The sequence below is a fragment of the Mya arenaria genome, chromosome 1, assembly GCF_026914265.1.
Source record: "Mya arenaria isolate MELC-2E11 chromosome 1, ASM2691426v1".
Taxonomy (NCBI): domain Eukaryota; kingdom Metazoa; phylum Mollusca; class Bivalvia; order Myida; family Myidae; genus Mya; species Mya arenaria.
The window spans coordinates 20,314,024-20,331,205 of record NC_069122.1 but is presented as its reverse complement, the minus strand read 5'-3'; the positions used below and the strand labels follow the sequence as shown (position 1 = coordinate 20,331,205).

At 31.5% G+C, this 17,182-nt stretch overlaps 1 protein-coding gene and 2 non-coding genes across 4 annotated transcripts in view; all 3 read left to right on the top strand.

The window, feature by feature from the left end:
- Window positions 1-734, top strand: part of LOC128206521 (uncharacterized) — a 30,525-nt gene extending 29,791 nt beyond the window's left edge. For both annotated transcript variants that reach the window (XM_052909174.1, XM_052909100.1), the window contains exon 4: window positions 1-734. This exon is cut by the window's left edge and continues 1,182 nt beyond it. The gene's annotated coding sequence lies outside the window, so the exon portion shown is untranslated.
- A 5,901-nt stretch (window positions 735-6,635) lies between these two features.
- Trnaa-agc (transfer RNA alanine (anticodon AGC)) lies at window positions 6,636-6,708 on the top strand. Its single transcript has one exon. It is a non-coding gene; the product is annotated as a tRNA-Ala (tRNA).
- Window positions 6,709-10,279: 3,571 nt separating this feature from the next.
- Trnaa-agc (transfer RNA alanine (anticodon AGC)) lies at window positions 10,280-10,352 on the top strand. Its single transcript has one exon. It is a non-coding gene; the product is annotated as a tRNA-Ala (tRNA).
- Window positions 10,353-17,182: the final 6,830 nt, after the last annotated feature.

Sequence of the window (17,182 nt, the reverse complement as noted above, 5' to 3'; positions counted from 1 at the left end):
TTTAACCAAGCTATGATTGGTTCGCGCGAATCACCTTGCAAAGGCATATAAACTATTTTTCAAATGTTTTGATTCTATGTTGTCCATGTTGTTTACAAGATATGCGTGGCTTAGCTGCAATCATTGTTTTAAAGTGATATTTTACTGTTATAAGCATCTGTTATGAAAAGAGATAGATTTTTTTATGAAAATATATGCATTCCCGAGGGGCACTCACAATATAACTGATACTTTTCGCAGTGATAGCCGCTCATGTCAGGCTCATAATTTGTATTATCTATAAAAAAACTATTGATTTTTTTCAGTATTATCAATTGACAATGTGCAAGCAGTTATGGCAGCTCGAAAGAGATATATTTTAATTTCATTTCTATAACAAAATGTATTTTAGTCGAAAATACTAATGAAAAAATGTTAATTGTAGTGGTATATGAAAATAATATCACTTTGAAGGGATACTTGGTCATGGACTTTTGACCAAGAACATATTCTTAATGCAATTCTTACCATCAGTTCTAAATGAGAATTGCTTAGCTGGTGTAATCATTAACTGCTCTTTAAAGTTCAGAACACTGTTTTATTATTATAAGTATTGATCTTAATGTAAGCATTGTTTGCTTGAATGAATGTGTTTTCATGACTATGCTTGAAATTATATATTCTATCGCAATGATATTGTAAGATCAATCTTGTTTTATTTTTGAAGCTATGACTTATAAAAAATAAAGCATACCATTTAAGCTGGAACTCCCATATATTGATCAAACCTCCGAAGCCTAACAAGTAACAAAGACTCTGTCAACACAACATAGGCATATGGTTAGGCCTTACATGCAGAAAACGATATACTTTAACTTACTCAACAACACAGACAGAAGACACATACAACGATGTTAATTGTTTAATGAGTGTTGGGTTATCGCCTTGAAAAACTCATCAGAAGAGAGTTCAGCAGTGATGCATATTAGTTCATTTGTTCTCAATATAATGTTTCCCCGGTAATTTTCAGCAAAGTGTTTATGTACTCTTAAGTGACCACATTATTCACGAATAGCATCCACGTAAGATAAAGAAACATCGTTTATAAAATTAATGTAATCATTTGTTTATTGATACATATTTGGGTACAACCTGGAAACGGTCAATGAACATACAATCAAGGGGCACAACATAGCTGAAGTAATTTCTTTTGTTATGCTAATGCATTATTACAAACATATTTGTCTTTATTGGACAGAACTAAAAAAAACATATGATCGTGTACAGATAAATATTCAAAATTATTAGCGATATTTTGGCACTTTTAACACTGATTTTTTTTGGCCACGTAGTTTTTCATTGAAAAATAAACATTTTTGTAAAATCTTGTACTTTTTATCCGTACATATATCGCATGTCTTTTTAGTCAAATGAGTTGAACATAATAATGCATTTAAAATAAAATAAAATTGCACCAATCTTCAGTGTGCCCCGTTAAAGGATTACACGGGAGTTTATGAGTACACAACCTCACACTGACCCCAACATTTACATAAAGCATTTGCAAAATGAAAAAATAAGCCTAATCGGACTCACTTCTACTTGGTGACATTAAGAAAATATCAAACAAATTATTAAACTGATAAAATAAGTACTCAACGACCAGTATCGTAAACGATTGGAGCAACAGTGACAACTCTTTAAAGAAACGATATTTTTTATGCAACGACAGTTATCCGACATAGCTTTCCTTAGTGTATTACACGTTTAAAACTTCGAGTCTAGACTCGCAAAGACTGATCATTTTAAAAACCAGAAAGGTAATGAAAACATGTCAAACACAAACATACACATGTATATCTTGAAACCGTTCCGTATATATGAAGCATGGTTATTGCACTGAATGAGAGGTTACAAGATAACACTGAATCTACAAGAAACCGTTCGCGACACTCAGTTCATTAGAAAAAGGTACAGAAATATTTTTGAAACCATATTGAACTCATAGTTAGGGGTATTGCCAAACATGTGAGCAATGATTCTTTCAACTTCTGTACTAAGTTTTATTTTTCTACACCACAGACGGTCAATGGTTGTAGCCAAAGAAGAGGATGTGCACACCAACGAAACTGTCTTCGAAAAGAGACCTAAAGTTCAGACTAGTCAAAATTATTAATCTTATTATATACAATACCCTAAGTTATTCTATAGAAAAAGTTTGTCAAAAAAGACAAACAAATAATCAGGTGCAAAGTAATAAACGCGTTCGCTTCTTTGGTGTTTTTGTTTCTACTTGAGATCGGCACTATGTTTCGCGGTCGGTGTTTCGGCTTTATAATAGACTTTACTATCAGTACTGCGCCCCTATGTTGTAATGAATGATCATTTTACAATGAATTTACAAGCTTTAACTCTTTAATTCTCGTATGACGATCTCAGATATCTTGATATTAACAATATAATGGTATACTCATAAAACAACGAGGACCACAGGGACAAGCCAATTACCCAATAAGCATCGGCTTCAAATAATATCCTGTTTAAAGCCAACATAAGTCTGCCATTTGAAAACAAACACTATAGTATGTATTCATTTATACAAGACATATTGTTGAATCCATTGCACTCATCATGAATAAACCATACCCATCATAATTATGTTTCCCAAACGTATACAATTATATAACAGTTAATCTCAATTAACCATTTTATTGGAGCAATAATATGACAAGCAAAACATATCCTCAACAATTTGTTTATTCATCAAAAGGATATGTTAATCACCAAAATAAAATGAACGTAGGAAAAAAAGTATGAATTCTGAAGAGGTTTTACTTATTCCGAAGCAACTGCTTATATATTTATAAGTTATAGTTATTTTATGCCATTGATATAAGTCATAAAAGTTCTATTTCTGTCCTTAACGTGCGTCTAACAACTCTCGCGATATCCAATTTGAATACATTCTAAAGAGCAAACACTATTAAAGTACCAATAACACTCTAGACTGCTGCTCTAAAATAATTATAATTAATAAATCAAGTTTTAATACGTACACTTTAAGACCCCTATGGAAAAGTGAAGTGTGATCGTGTTTTTTTTGCAGAACGAGGTTTATTACGTCTATTGTTTTTGAAAATGAGGAATCTTTTGTGAATCTTGCAACACTGAGAAGGACAGACCACATTTACAAATTAGAGAAACAAAGATCACGACTTTAATGCAATAAGAAAATGAATGGGGATAATTATAATAAAATATTACGAAATAATCAGGAAATAATAGTGTTGAATATTACCATTTTCTGTTCAATTTGTTACGAAATGTGCCTGTCGATTTATTTGCAATGTTCGATTCTCGAACGACTTAAAATATGTTCCATAACATATTTATTCATGACAGGATTTAGAAATGATAACTGTTTTTTAAAATTGCCAGAAAGATGAACGTCAGAATTATTTCATCTCTATTGTTTTTCTAAACATTTTGTTTCTTTCCAATACGGTTCAATACAAATGCATTTTAAGCTATTTTACGAAAACTAACGATTACAGATAATCAATTTAATTTTTGGCATATTATAAAACTGCATAAAAATGTTCTTACAAATTTATTATCGCTAACCGCCATAAATTAAATCGTTTTAGAATGCTTAGTAAAGGTTGGAATGGATTTTTACCCTTCTACCATCTTTTCTATTGATAAACTGTTATTGGAATGTGTATGAACCGATGATGCAAACTCAATTATTTTTAATGCAGAAATGTCATCACCGAATCACCGATGTTTCTAATAACTGCATACTCCCGAATACAGACCGTCATGATTACATGTCTGACATGCAAATAAAACGCAGATTAATTCCAGCATAGAATGTACCCGCTATGTTATTGATAAACTGGGTTATCTAAGATGCACTAGATTTTCATTAAGCAACTTTTGGTCACATCGAAAGTTTAAAAAAATACGTGTTATCGTTACAACTTACAAGTCGTTTTTGATAATTTGTTGTAGTTTAAATTGACTCACGAGAAAAAAACTGCATTCTTCCGAATGTCACAGAACTCATTCCACTCTGACAGGCTCTTTTGCCAGACAGCACGTACTCTTCTACAAACTTATTGTCTATTAATTGACAACACCTGCCTGAAAGAAATTGTCTTCACAAAAGGTGAAAGAATATAGGTCGAGCTGTAAAAAGCAAATAAAACTGAATAGGCAAATTCCAAGAAAGTAGTTCATCTTATATGAAGTGTAACTCGTTCTTGTTTATACATTGTAGTGTATATATTAAACGTTCCAAAGAGAGAAAAACGAAAAACCAAAGTTAGGGCGCAGTGTTTCTTATTAATTGTGAAGACTGCTATCAGTGCATTTGAATAACGATTGAGTCCGGGTAGTAACTGGTACAACTTTATTCAATTCCTTTTACAAAATATAACAATATGTACATATTAGGACGGATCTTCCACTACATCATTGCATTCACTCAATTCAGCCATGTATAACACGTGATACAATGTACAAAATATAACAGTTTTTAAAGTCGGGTATATCTTAACAAGAAACATATGATCAATGAGCTATTTTCTGACACGATGAACATACATACATAACACATCAAAACATAATAATGAGCTTGTGACCTTGAGAAATAAAAGTATATAGTTTAAAATAGGTACACATATTTGAACAAATATTTTCAAAAGCCGTTACTTATTATATTCATGGATACAATTACAAAAAGTAAGATGGATAAGGGCACTGACAGTGGTAACATCAACGAGTTATGGAAACAGCTACAAAATGTTATACACACATTACATAGAAATAATTATTTATAACTGTAACTATAGATCATGAACTTTGGTTAAATAGCTTGTGTTAGATTGCTGAGATTATACACATTATCCTGAGAGGTCGTACAGATAATGGTCATCTATGCGATAATGTTGAATCAACAACTGAAAATACTTTATCTGTATCTTAATTTATATATCGATAAATTATAATAATTGGCATTTTGTTGATTGCCATCCGAATGAAAGGATTGTCGTGAAGTGAAATTGTCTTAAATTAATGTTGTTTGATCTCTAAGGTTATACCAGTCGATATGCATTTAATAAAACGGAACATAAACAATGTCATTGGTTCTTTTGACAAAGGAAATATGTAAGTAGATTCACTAAATTTCAATGATTAAAAAATATAAATCTTAAGTTTTAAAAAAAGCAGTGCAACGTAATATACATTGATTTGGATTAAATTGTGCACTCACTATAAAATATGATCAGCGGAATATCTCTACGCAAGTTCATGTCGTATCAAAGCCCTTTATCTCTATTTTTAAATAGGTTGGTGCAATTTCATCACAAAAATCCATTTGTTAATACGTTACCGAAAGACAGTATGGGTTAAATACAAGTGAGTGGAATGCATCGAAAATATGGTTGCTCATTCTTTATGTTTTCCTTCATAGAATTAAGTCTCGATGTTTTCATTAAGTTTCGTCTCACGATCGTGTATTAGCCAGATATATATTTTTCGAATGACAAATATCGAAAACGTGTTAGAACATATATTATATGTTTTTTTACGATGACGTTTTCGGAGGATTGCTTAAATTGTAATAATACAGCGAGCACCACAATGTGTTTGTAACAAGAACAGGACACGTGTTATATCACTTCTTGTTCTCAGGGAAAATAACTTATCAATCGTATTAAATCGGTCACCGGTTAACCCCAGGACCATTCACTTCATCTCGTAGTGCAAACCATAGATAATAGGATTAATATAGATAATTTAAGATGTAAACATTCATGAATGAATGGTATAATAATATGATACAAACGATTGGAGGTAACATATAGATTTCTTAATATAATTCACACAAGCAGTCGGTGCCTGATCCATTTAAAGGACATACAAATCAAAAGCTGCAACACCACATGTTTGAATAGCAGCAATTATTTTCACATTATATAAACTTTATTCGATTACTTAAATGCAACGGATGGTACTACGTAAGTGTCTGTCGGCATGTGGGAACATGAATGATCTTCATGGAAAAACCGCCGGTATATTTGTTACCGTGCATTAGTTTAATTTATTTTTTATCATGCTTAATGTTGTTGGCTACTTTTCTAATCATAAGTAAATCAGGACATGAATGTGCATTATTTAAGTGCATACTTATTTCATATGTCCGCCATGTAAAAATGATGGGAGGGATTATGTCTGCCTATACAAAAATGAGTGGAAGGGTTTTTGTTCAGGGGTGGGTGGTATTTTGTCCTACATTTAAAAGGTTCCTCTGTTACTTTTTGTTGAACGATTTTGGAAGATTACAAGGATGAAATGATTGTTTAAACGAAAAGACAATTGATGTTATTCCAATTCTAATTTATGTACGCTGTCATGTTATTGATAAACTGTGTTATCTTAGATACAAATCAACTTGAACAATTTGTTTCAAGCTATACACTCCAAGTACTCACTAGATAAAACCATTCACATTTATCAACTCTTTATGCCTACACATTCAATTTTGTTCAAAGGATATTGGGACTTAATGTCGATGTATTTATATTTTTTTACATAACTGGGATACATATTTCAAAATTAAAAAGTATACAATTTACATTACATATGAAGGGGAATTAGCTCAAGTGGTAGAGCGCTCGCTTAGCATGTGAGAGGTACCGGGATCGATACCCGGATTCTCCATTAAATTGTTATCATTTTACATAAATTTCGTGTCATTTCTGTCGTATTTCACAATCATGTTAATAATGATAAATAACATATCAATGTAACTGAACAAAATGGAAGTTTGCAAAATTTATTTTGCAAATATGAATAATCAGCTATCTGCTTAAATCATAAAATCTACAACCTTCAAAATAAGTTGGGGAAAACAATCAGCTATTTGAATTGAATTGGATATAATAATTGTCAGAGGGACCGACAAGAAGTTCTAAAACTGGAACATATCATTAATAGGATACGAGCCCGAAATGTTAAGGAATTTTGATGGGGAAACAATTCGTCTAATAATACAGAAAATCTATCAAAACTCTTTACAAAATGAATATAGAGGGAAAATTTGTTTATTTCTTTTAAAAATCGGATAGTCCTATCATTTAGATTTTTGATGTATGTGACAGTAAGTAATGAGTTACATATAATATAAAGGAAAAACAGAACATTGTGTGGCACACTTTCTCTATATATAACCGCATCTATTTCATTGACATGATATAATTACAAAGTATGCCCAATCTTGGGATTTGAAGGTGCATAACCTCACAGTTTGTCGCTTGTTGTGGCGAATATGGGAAAACATCAAGGACAGAGTCGATACAGCTCGTTCTTGAAGTTCCTAGACTGATCGTCTCAAATTCGCCGGAATCATGTCGATGTATTTGGTGATACGAACAATGTCAATCGCTTTACGACGCGTTAATGCGCGAGTAACGGACATCGAATTTTACAATTCGGCGACCACATTCTAATTTGTACTCTGGAGCGTAATGTCGTCGTTTGTACCACTTCATAACTTAAAGCTTGTAGCTAAACGCTCAAATGCCCAATTACGAAATCGCAGCAATGACGAACAAGTTTCTTTGAGATATAACATGAATCTGTCGAGGAAACATTTTTACTGTCGAGTGTCAAGGTTTCCACTTCACTCTATTGGAGGCTGGAGGATATGTTTTGGCTATCAGCGGCATTCATTTAGAGATGTTTACAATGGTTTTTAATGGTGTTGCTAAAAGGGCAGAACGTATTAATATCTGGGGAAAAAAAGGTTTTAATTTTTGACTTATTCAACGTACGCTTTTGAAAGAAAACAACAACATTTGGAATGCAAAGCATTATACTTGTTTAAACGAATCAGACTTGCTTGCGTATGAACACCGATTTGTTCGGTAAGGAAATAGTTTATCTTTAATTAATGCCATGAGAATTCGAATAGGCACGGTACAGTCAGATATAAAAATATGGTGACTCAAAGACTAAAAACAAAGCATTTGAATAAGGAATCATTCAGAATGAGCAACCACATATTCATGCATTCTACCCACTTATATTAAATTTACACTTTATGCCGGTGGTTATGAATTAAAAAGTCGATTTTTGTTCTGACATTTACGAACAAATCAGAAAACCAGGATAAATGACCATGTTACAACATAAACTTGCGTAGAGAATTTGATCTGATCATGATCCATCAAATTAAGATAATAACAAAAATTGTAATAATAATAATAATAATAATAATAATAATAATAATAAGATGAAAAATAATAATAATAATATTCGGAAATAACTTCCCATGAAATATTATCGTCGTGAAAGTAATTTCGAAGGATTTCGAGATTTCAAAAAGGCTGGATTGCTACTTTAACGCGTTTTCGCGTTGTAGTGTAGTTTTATTTGTAGATTTGCACCATAGTTGTAGTCTCATTCGCACAACTTAAACTGAAAGGGCGACATGGTCATATCAATCTAGCGCTCATATATTTATTGCGCTTTAAAGCGCTCATATCTTTCAAAGCGCTCGTATCCATTATGGCGCTCTTATCAATTGTTACGGTATATGGCGTTGATATCTATTATTGCAGTCATATATGTCAAAGCGCTCGTACTCATTATGGCATTTATATATCAATTATTGCGGTCTATGGCACTCATAATTTTATTGCACTTGGCTCACATATCCATTATGGTTGTGAATCGTCGAAGAAACTGCTTCCATATACGTGAACTAGTTTTAGTGTTTGTGAAGATGTTTCGTTATAGAATTGGTTTTTCAGTGGTTTGTGGTCATCTAGCCTAACATATGGGTTTTCTCCTGTACTCTGGTATCCCAAATAACAGATGAACATACCCTCGCGTACTATTGTGCCAATGACAGTGATTGATATATTGTTGTTAAAAGCTTAACGTACGCTAATGTTAAGAATTCTAAAAATATTCACACTAGCAGTCGGTTTCTGTTTCAACTGAAAGTTTATTTAAAGGACATACAAGATAAGAACTGCAATACCACATGTTTGAATTGCAGCAATTATATTCGCATTATATAAACTTTAATTAAATTACTTTAATGTAACCGATGAAATTACTCGAGTACCTGACGGTATTTGATTATTTCCAGAAGGAACAACTACTATTTTTGTTATCGTGTTTCTGTTTGGCTTAATATTATCATGCTTAATGAACTTTGGCTATTTTTTTACAAATGAAAAAAACCCGTATCATTCACGAAACGATAGGGCTTAATTAAAGAGCATGTTTTTTAATATGATAGATGGATTGGACCAGAATAATTCATCAATCAAAGTTATTTTTAGGATATCCGCTAAGTGAAGTTTGCAAAAAAAATATCATTTGATGTTCAATTCGTCACGAAAAATGTTCCTCCATTTATTTTAATGTTATCGAAATAATCAATAAAATATTAATATAAACGTTTAAGAATGATACTTTTAATGAGTTACAGGAACAAACAAAATAGTATTTGACCCCTAATAAGTCACATTGACATGTTAACCGGAACAATGATGAGTATAAACAGATATTTTTTCAAAATTAGTTTAATCGACTGCTCTTCATTTTAACTGCCAGTAAATACGTAATAAACATTTTATTGTATATATTTCTAAAACTTTCGTTTTTCTCCAAAGTGGATGGATACATTTTCAGTTTCAATTCAAAGTAAACAAACGATTTCATTATATACTTTTTATATTATTAAACTCTTACTATGTAAAATTAATTGTTCTAACACAATTATTATCGCTTAACGGTTCGGAATTAAACGTGGGCGAATACGTGCATGTGTACTTTAAGAACGAACCGATGATGCAAACGCAATTTGTGTAAACGCAGACATTTCATCGCGGATGTTTCTGAGAGAAGCATGATACAAAATACAGTCCGTCATGATAACACGTCTGACATTTGAATAAAAACGCAGATTAAATTCTGCTTTATATCATGTACGCTAGCTGTCATGTTATTGATAAACTGTGTTATCTAAGATACAGATCAACCAGAAAAATGTGTTCAATCGTTGCGTTAAGCAAAACATGGTCACATCGAGAGATTAATATAATGAATAAGCGTTTCAAGCCATAAACTAAGCCATTCACATTTATGACCCCTTTATGCCTACACAATCTGACTTTGTTCATTAGACATTGAGGGTAAATGAGGGTGTTTTTATAAGTTTTGACAACACTTGGATAAATATTTGAAAATGAAGTATACAGTTGCGTTTACATATGAAGGGGAATTAGCTCAAGTGGTAGAGCGCTCGCTTAGCATGTGAGAGGTACCGGGATCGATACCCGGATTCTCCATTATTTTGTTATCATTTTACATATATTTCGCGTCATTTCTGTCGTATTTCACAATCATGTTAATATTAAAAAACATATAGAGGATCTCAAATGAGTGTTTATTTTATATCGAATTTGTAAAACGAGCTCATTTAAAAGCGAAAGAACCGATGCTCTGCCGAGTTTTTATCGTTTTTAAATGACGAGTTTAATAAATTTGATACAAAATAAACACGGATTTAAGATTCTACTTAACGTAACTCATTTACGGTCGAAATCTAGGTCAAAGTTTCTTCAATACACTTCTCTTGTCATAGTGCGAAGTATTTACATTGTGTGTTATTAGGATGCTTCATCCGCAGGAAAGAAAATAGCCCGACATAAAACTTTTTATTAGTAATATAAAACATAAATTATTTCTAAATTATCAACCTATTTTCAAAGGTTTTACGTAAAAACAACAAAAATACATATTTGAGTCCATTTAAATCAACCATATCAATAAAAAGATCAATGTCATAACTGCGTGACGTCATTAGTAATCACGCGATTGTGTGCATGTCATTTGGCGGTTGAAGTTTAAGAAATTATAAGTCAGCGTCACAGTCGCAGTCACTTTCAATAGTGCGAATTGTCTTTGAAGCTGGTCGATTACAGCATGGATTCTGATGGTGTTGCACAAAGGACATTACCTCAGTGAATTGGAGCACCATAAACGTTGTAAAATCCACCAGAAAAAGCTGGATTTGATGTGGAATCAGTGACTGTGACAGTGTGTGAACTTGAGCATTGCTGGCGAACTGCCTAGAATGAGCATTTTCCAGGAAGTAGACGGGGTATTTTCACTAGAGTACAAGATGCTTGACATTTCTTTGTGTTAATTTGGATTTATGTGGCTATAGTTGTTTATAGATGCAATGTCTTTATGTACCGATGTTTGCATAAATAATCTGGTTCGCATGAACAATGTTATCATTCAATTTCTGGACGAGGTGTTTTCCTGCGCTGTGATAAGGGAGGTGTTTGTTTGGATTAAGCCCAGCCTTCATCACCATTCGTTTCATCGTGGAATTGAGTTTGTTGACCAAGACATGATTTCTTTTGAAACATCGTTTATAATGTTTGTTTACATTTTTTGACAGCGCGTATGAATACATTTTTCAGTGATGCGGTTACCTAATTTGCATAGTTATTACACTATTTATATATGAAAATTATTGCATGGGGTTATATCACTCCTGCGCCGTAAGATATGTCATAAATATCAATGTTACTGAAAAAATTTGAAGTTTGCACAATTCATTTTGCAAATAGAAATATCCGCCATTTGCTTGAATCATAAAATCTTTACCCTTCAAAATAAGTTGAGGACAACAATTAGTATCTGAATTGATTTGGATATATCTGAATACTGTCAGAGACACTAACAAACAGTTCTAAAAGTGGAAAATATCATTAATATCAAACGAGCCTTTCGTTCACGGACTTGGGATTTTTTGATGGGGGTACAATTCGTCTAAGTATACAGAAATTCTATCAAAACCCTTTAAAATATGAATATAGAGATTATATTTGTTTATTAATTTTTTTTATATATATGGAAATCTTATCATTTAAATTTTTGTTGTTCGTGACAGTAAGTTATGGGTTACAAATCAATATTTGTTTATTGATTGTCGGATTCAATATAACAGTTAAAACATATAATATAGAGGAAAAACAGAACATTGTGTGGCACTCTCTCTCTATATATAACATAATAATATATGTCTATTTCTTAGACAAGATATAATTACAAAGTATGCCCAATCTGGGATTTGAAGGTGCATAACCTCACAGTTTGTCGATTGTTGTGACGAATATGGGAAAACATCAGGGACAGAGTCGATACAGCTCGTTCTTTAAGTTTCTAGACTGATCGTCTCAACTTCGCCGGAATCATGTCGATGTATTTGGTGATACGAGCAATGTCAATCGCTTTACGACGCGTTAAAGCGCGAGTAATGGACAACGAGTTTTATAATTCGACAACCTCATTCAAATTCGGACTCCGGAGCGTATTGTCGTCGTTTATATACGACTGCTGACAAAAATAGATCGCAGATTTTTATATTTAAGTTCAAAAATTGATGTTTTATGCATTTTTCTTAAACCGTTAGAAACGGTTTAAGCCAATAAACATTAATTTCGAACATAAATATGATTCTTACTATTGTATTCACAATTCAAAATATCCATCTTCCGACTTATAAACATACCTCGCCGTCTAGCATGTTATTGACAAACTGTTTTGCTGCACCTTTAAAACATTTATATTTTTAGAATTTTATTTATGGACGATCATTTGCTTTGTTTGCCAAACACCAAACCCTGCTGTGTTAAATAAATGTCAACTTCAATCCACGTTAATTACAAAAGCAAAATTGATGAAATCAAATTAATAATTAGGCACGGTTTAACAAGCTTGTCGAGATCTGGAGTAACATCAATTGTCTGACTAAAACATGCATGATGCTTTGCATTCCACATGTTAATTTTTCAATAACGGGCGATTTAAAATTAAAAGAGAAACCTTTTTTCCCCGGATCTAAAAACGATCGTTCTGCATTTTTGTAACCACAATAATAAACCATTGTAAACATCTCTAAAAGAATGACGCTCGTAGCAAAGGGCGTATCCTCCAGCCTCCGATAGAGTGCACTGTAAAACTTGACACTTGACAATAAAAATGTTTCCACGACGAATTCATATTATATCTCAAAGAACTTGTTCCACATCGTTGCGATTTTGTTTTTAGGCATTTGAGCGTTTAGCTTTTAAGCTACACTCTCACAGATTTCCCGTTTTTACAACTTTTTTATTTTTTGTCACGGAAAGAGCAAATTTTTGCGTAAATATCTGCAAACCAATGATATAAGATTGCTGACAAAAAATCAGATCGTAGATTTCAAAGATTATTGTTCTTTCCACGAATGTTTCAATTTTAACCAATGTTATTTTTATTAAATCTCATATGAAGAGCTTTATATGAGTATTTATGGAAACTACGTATCTACCGAAAAATGAGATAAAGTATATTTTTGCAAATTTATTTATATTGAGATGGGTTCCAATATAACATGTCTTTGTCCATTCTTCGATGTCCATTGAAAGTTACTCCTGAAACACAGGGTGATGTGATATCCACGCTTATGATAAATGTGCCATTATAGCTAATTCCCGATTAAGACATTTACAATAAAAGCAAGTCTGACATAAGTGTTTGATCGGAATATCAGATATGAGTTACAAGCGTGCAATTCAGAATTGCAGAGTAATAAGCATTGCTGGTAATTTGTGAGCCAAAGCTTTTCAATTTTTACTATAGGTCATATTATACATACATTGGTTTACTTCTTTTGAAAATCAGCAATAAAATTAAAATATATAATACTTATATGTTTTTTGATAAACGATAATAACAAACACAAGAACATTACAGTGTGCATAGTTTGGAATGTAATGAATTTATGGCAAAGACTGTTTGAATGCTTGTCTCTTCAGATTTTATAATGCAGTTATCTAGAAATGGTGAATCGTGGGCAAACTATTAACACTTTGACTATAAGTCTTTGAAATGACATGGGATGGTGGTCATAACAACGCAAATAGTTCTATTTACGTGTTAATTAAGCTATTTCGAAACAGTTCGTTTTGTCATGGCTGCGTATCAAACGAAGATTGTTATAAGAAAACAATGTGGAGACGTAATGATTCCAACTAATAATAATAATAAAGACAGCATGTTAAGCCTAAGACCGCAGACGGTAAAGAAGCTGCAAATGCAGACGCATGTGTAACTAGTGATGAATTTTCGTGAACTCTTTGAAAGGTTTTTATCGTTAAAAATGCTGGATCAATAGTCGTTCAGCAAACTTTTCTAATTGGCCACCTAACATATTTACCGGTTTAAACAGTAATGATATCATATCAAACTGATTCTTTTCACTGTTTTGAATTGTTTTGCCTGTCAAACCTCAGCGCGCACATAACTGGGACACAAATTACACAATAATGATTCGTTCGCATTCCGTTTAGCGCGCTCCTAAAAAGTAACTTCTTTCTAAAGGTGAGCAGATTTATTTTGACAAACTATATGCAGTGTGTGTATACCACGTGATAAATTGCGTCATATATGCTACGTCGGAAGGCAACATTTTGCTTAAAATGAAGACTTAAATCAAAGATAACTTTTCTTGTACAACACCTTTCTAAATTAAACTAAAGGCAGTCTATGCCTCTTAAAGAGCCCCGCATTTGTTTTATCACCGAAATTTGCTAAAGTCATTCGTTTTATCTAACACTTCGACAAATTTGTTTCCAAAATCATGTTTTGACAGTACTCCGTCAGACGGCCGTATTGTGAAAAGGTTTGACGAAGTGTTTAAAGAAACTAAAATCCCAATCAAACTCTGGTAAAATATCGAAGGCGGGGCTCTGTAAGCGGCGTAGTCTGTGCTATCTTTCATTTAGAATTGTGAAGAAATAGTGAAGTTATCTTTGTTTAAAGTCTTTTTTTCAAATAAAAATATTGCCTTTAGTAGTAGCATTTATGACGCAATTTATCACGTGGTATAGACACACTGATATGAGCGCTAAGCAGAAGTAAGTTTGTTTGATGTGATGATTATAATAAACACATTGCTGAAAATACATACTTAGTATTTAGAGCACAATGAAAAATAGACAGTAGATTATGAAAATAAAAATAAATAAATAAATAGTTGAATGAATGAATAACAAAAAAAAACACTAAATAAATACATCAATAAATAGATAAATAAATACATCACTAAATGAATAAAAGAATAAATAAATAAATAAATACATAACTAAATGAATGATTCATGACTTAAATAAATAAATAAATAAATAAATAAATAAATAAATAAATAAATAAATAAAAATAAATAAATAAACAAATAAATAAATACATAAATAAATAGATAAATAAATAAATAAATAAATAAATAAATAAATAAATAAATAAATAAATAAATAAATAAATAAATAAATAAATAAATTAATTAATTAATAAATGAATAAATAAATAAATAAATAAATAAATAAATAAATAAATAAATAAATAAATAAATAAATAAATAAAAAAATGAATAAAAAAATAAATGAATGAATCAATAAATAAATAGATAAATAAATAAATGAATAAATAAATAAATAAATAAATAATTTATATAGATATATTTTATTGGCGTTCTTTAATTCTCACTTTTTTCTAATAACACGAATTTTAGTCTTACATACCTATGATATTTGATGAAGTCAAAAATTAAACAATATTTGAAACAAGCGATTTAGCAGTGATGGGTCCTCGACTACAGATTAAGCAGACTTCTCGAAGTAAATGATATTTTATGTCATTGTTCACATATTTATAGCACAAGTTTGACATTAATTCACAGTACGAACGTCTGCAACAGTTATCGATATATGCAAGCCAAAATGATGTTTCACCACATGGCATCATTTGACGAGGCCGTATACTTAATACTGGCATAGCAAAAATACTTGTAGACGTGGTACAGGTATGGAGAAGCAATGTCAAACTTGTGATGTAAATGTGTGTACAATCTGGATCTTATCTATTTATTTTGTTCCGAGGTAGCATGAGTTGAAACATGCGTTCTCTTGAAATAAATGTTTAATCTGGATCTGAGGCTATTTAATTGCAAAATTGCTGACAAAAAAACCCATCTCATTTTTTATCGTTTGAAAATTCAAATCTTTGATTTGGTCATGCCTTTCGGTGAAATAAGAAATTTTATCACTGATACAGCTGCAGTGGAATAACAATTTTATGTTTTCACTGCAAACTGTAAAAGTATCAACTTCAAGAACTTATTTTAAAATCAATTATAGTTCACTTTTAACCAGTAAATTATGTCAAAAGTAATAATTTGATACTAAACTATATATTAGAATAAAGATTGTTCGGAAATAAGCACAACGTACTGTTTATAAGATAATTTCAAACGTTTTATGTTAAGTTTAATGCTCGATCATTTGCTTTCGTACGAAACATTGGACGAAAACAAATGGTCGAAAATAAATTCGATGTTAAATCATCTATTTTTTATTTATTTTTCTGTCTGTCTTTGTTATACGGACTTCTCGGAAAATGCACAAAGTTATTAACTGATAATTAAGTGATAAACAAAAATACAAAAATGTCAAATCTCAACAACGATGCGTGTTTTTCACTCCAGCTTGGAAACGAACCGATAACAAGCGAAGCAGACAGATCCGTGGCAGTGAGAGTGATTAAACATACATGTTTCATCATGTAACAAACTCTAAAACTTGAAAAATGTTTTTAATCCAATGTTTATTCTCATTTGTTTTTTGCTAACACTTCAGTAAATGGCGACCAGTATAATTTTGTTAGTACCCATGTCCTGATCAATTAAAAAAGAAATCATATATAAAATGTTATTTTTAGGAACATTAATCTAATAATAAAAGTTGTTTTTATTGATGAATGTTTACAAAACGTTTGTACTGAAACACGAGAAAATAATATACTTAAAATATCTTGGAGAAGTATTTCGTCGCAAGTCGTTGTAGGAACATCAGTCTAAATCACCGGCGTTTAAAGTTTTGCATGAGGGGTTTGCCACGGGTAGCAAAGAGGTATTCTAAAAAGAGGATATTAAGAAAAGAAAAATACCAAATACACTCCAAAAATAATTATAAACGAGGCAGATAATATGTCATCTTTATCATACAAAAATTTCGGCTTTGCCACTTGTGAGATAAAATACGATCTTACACTGAAATCAACAAATATTTTT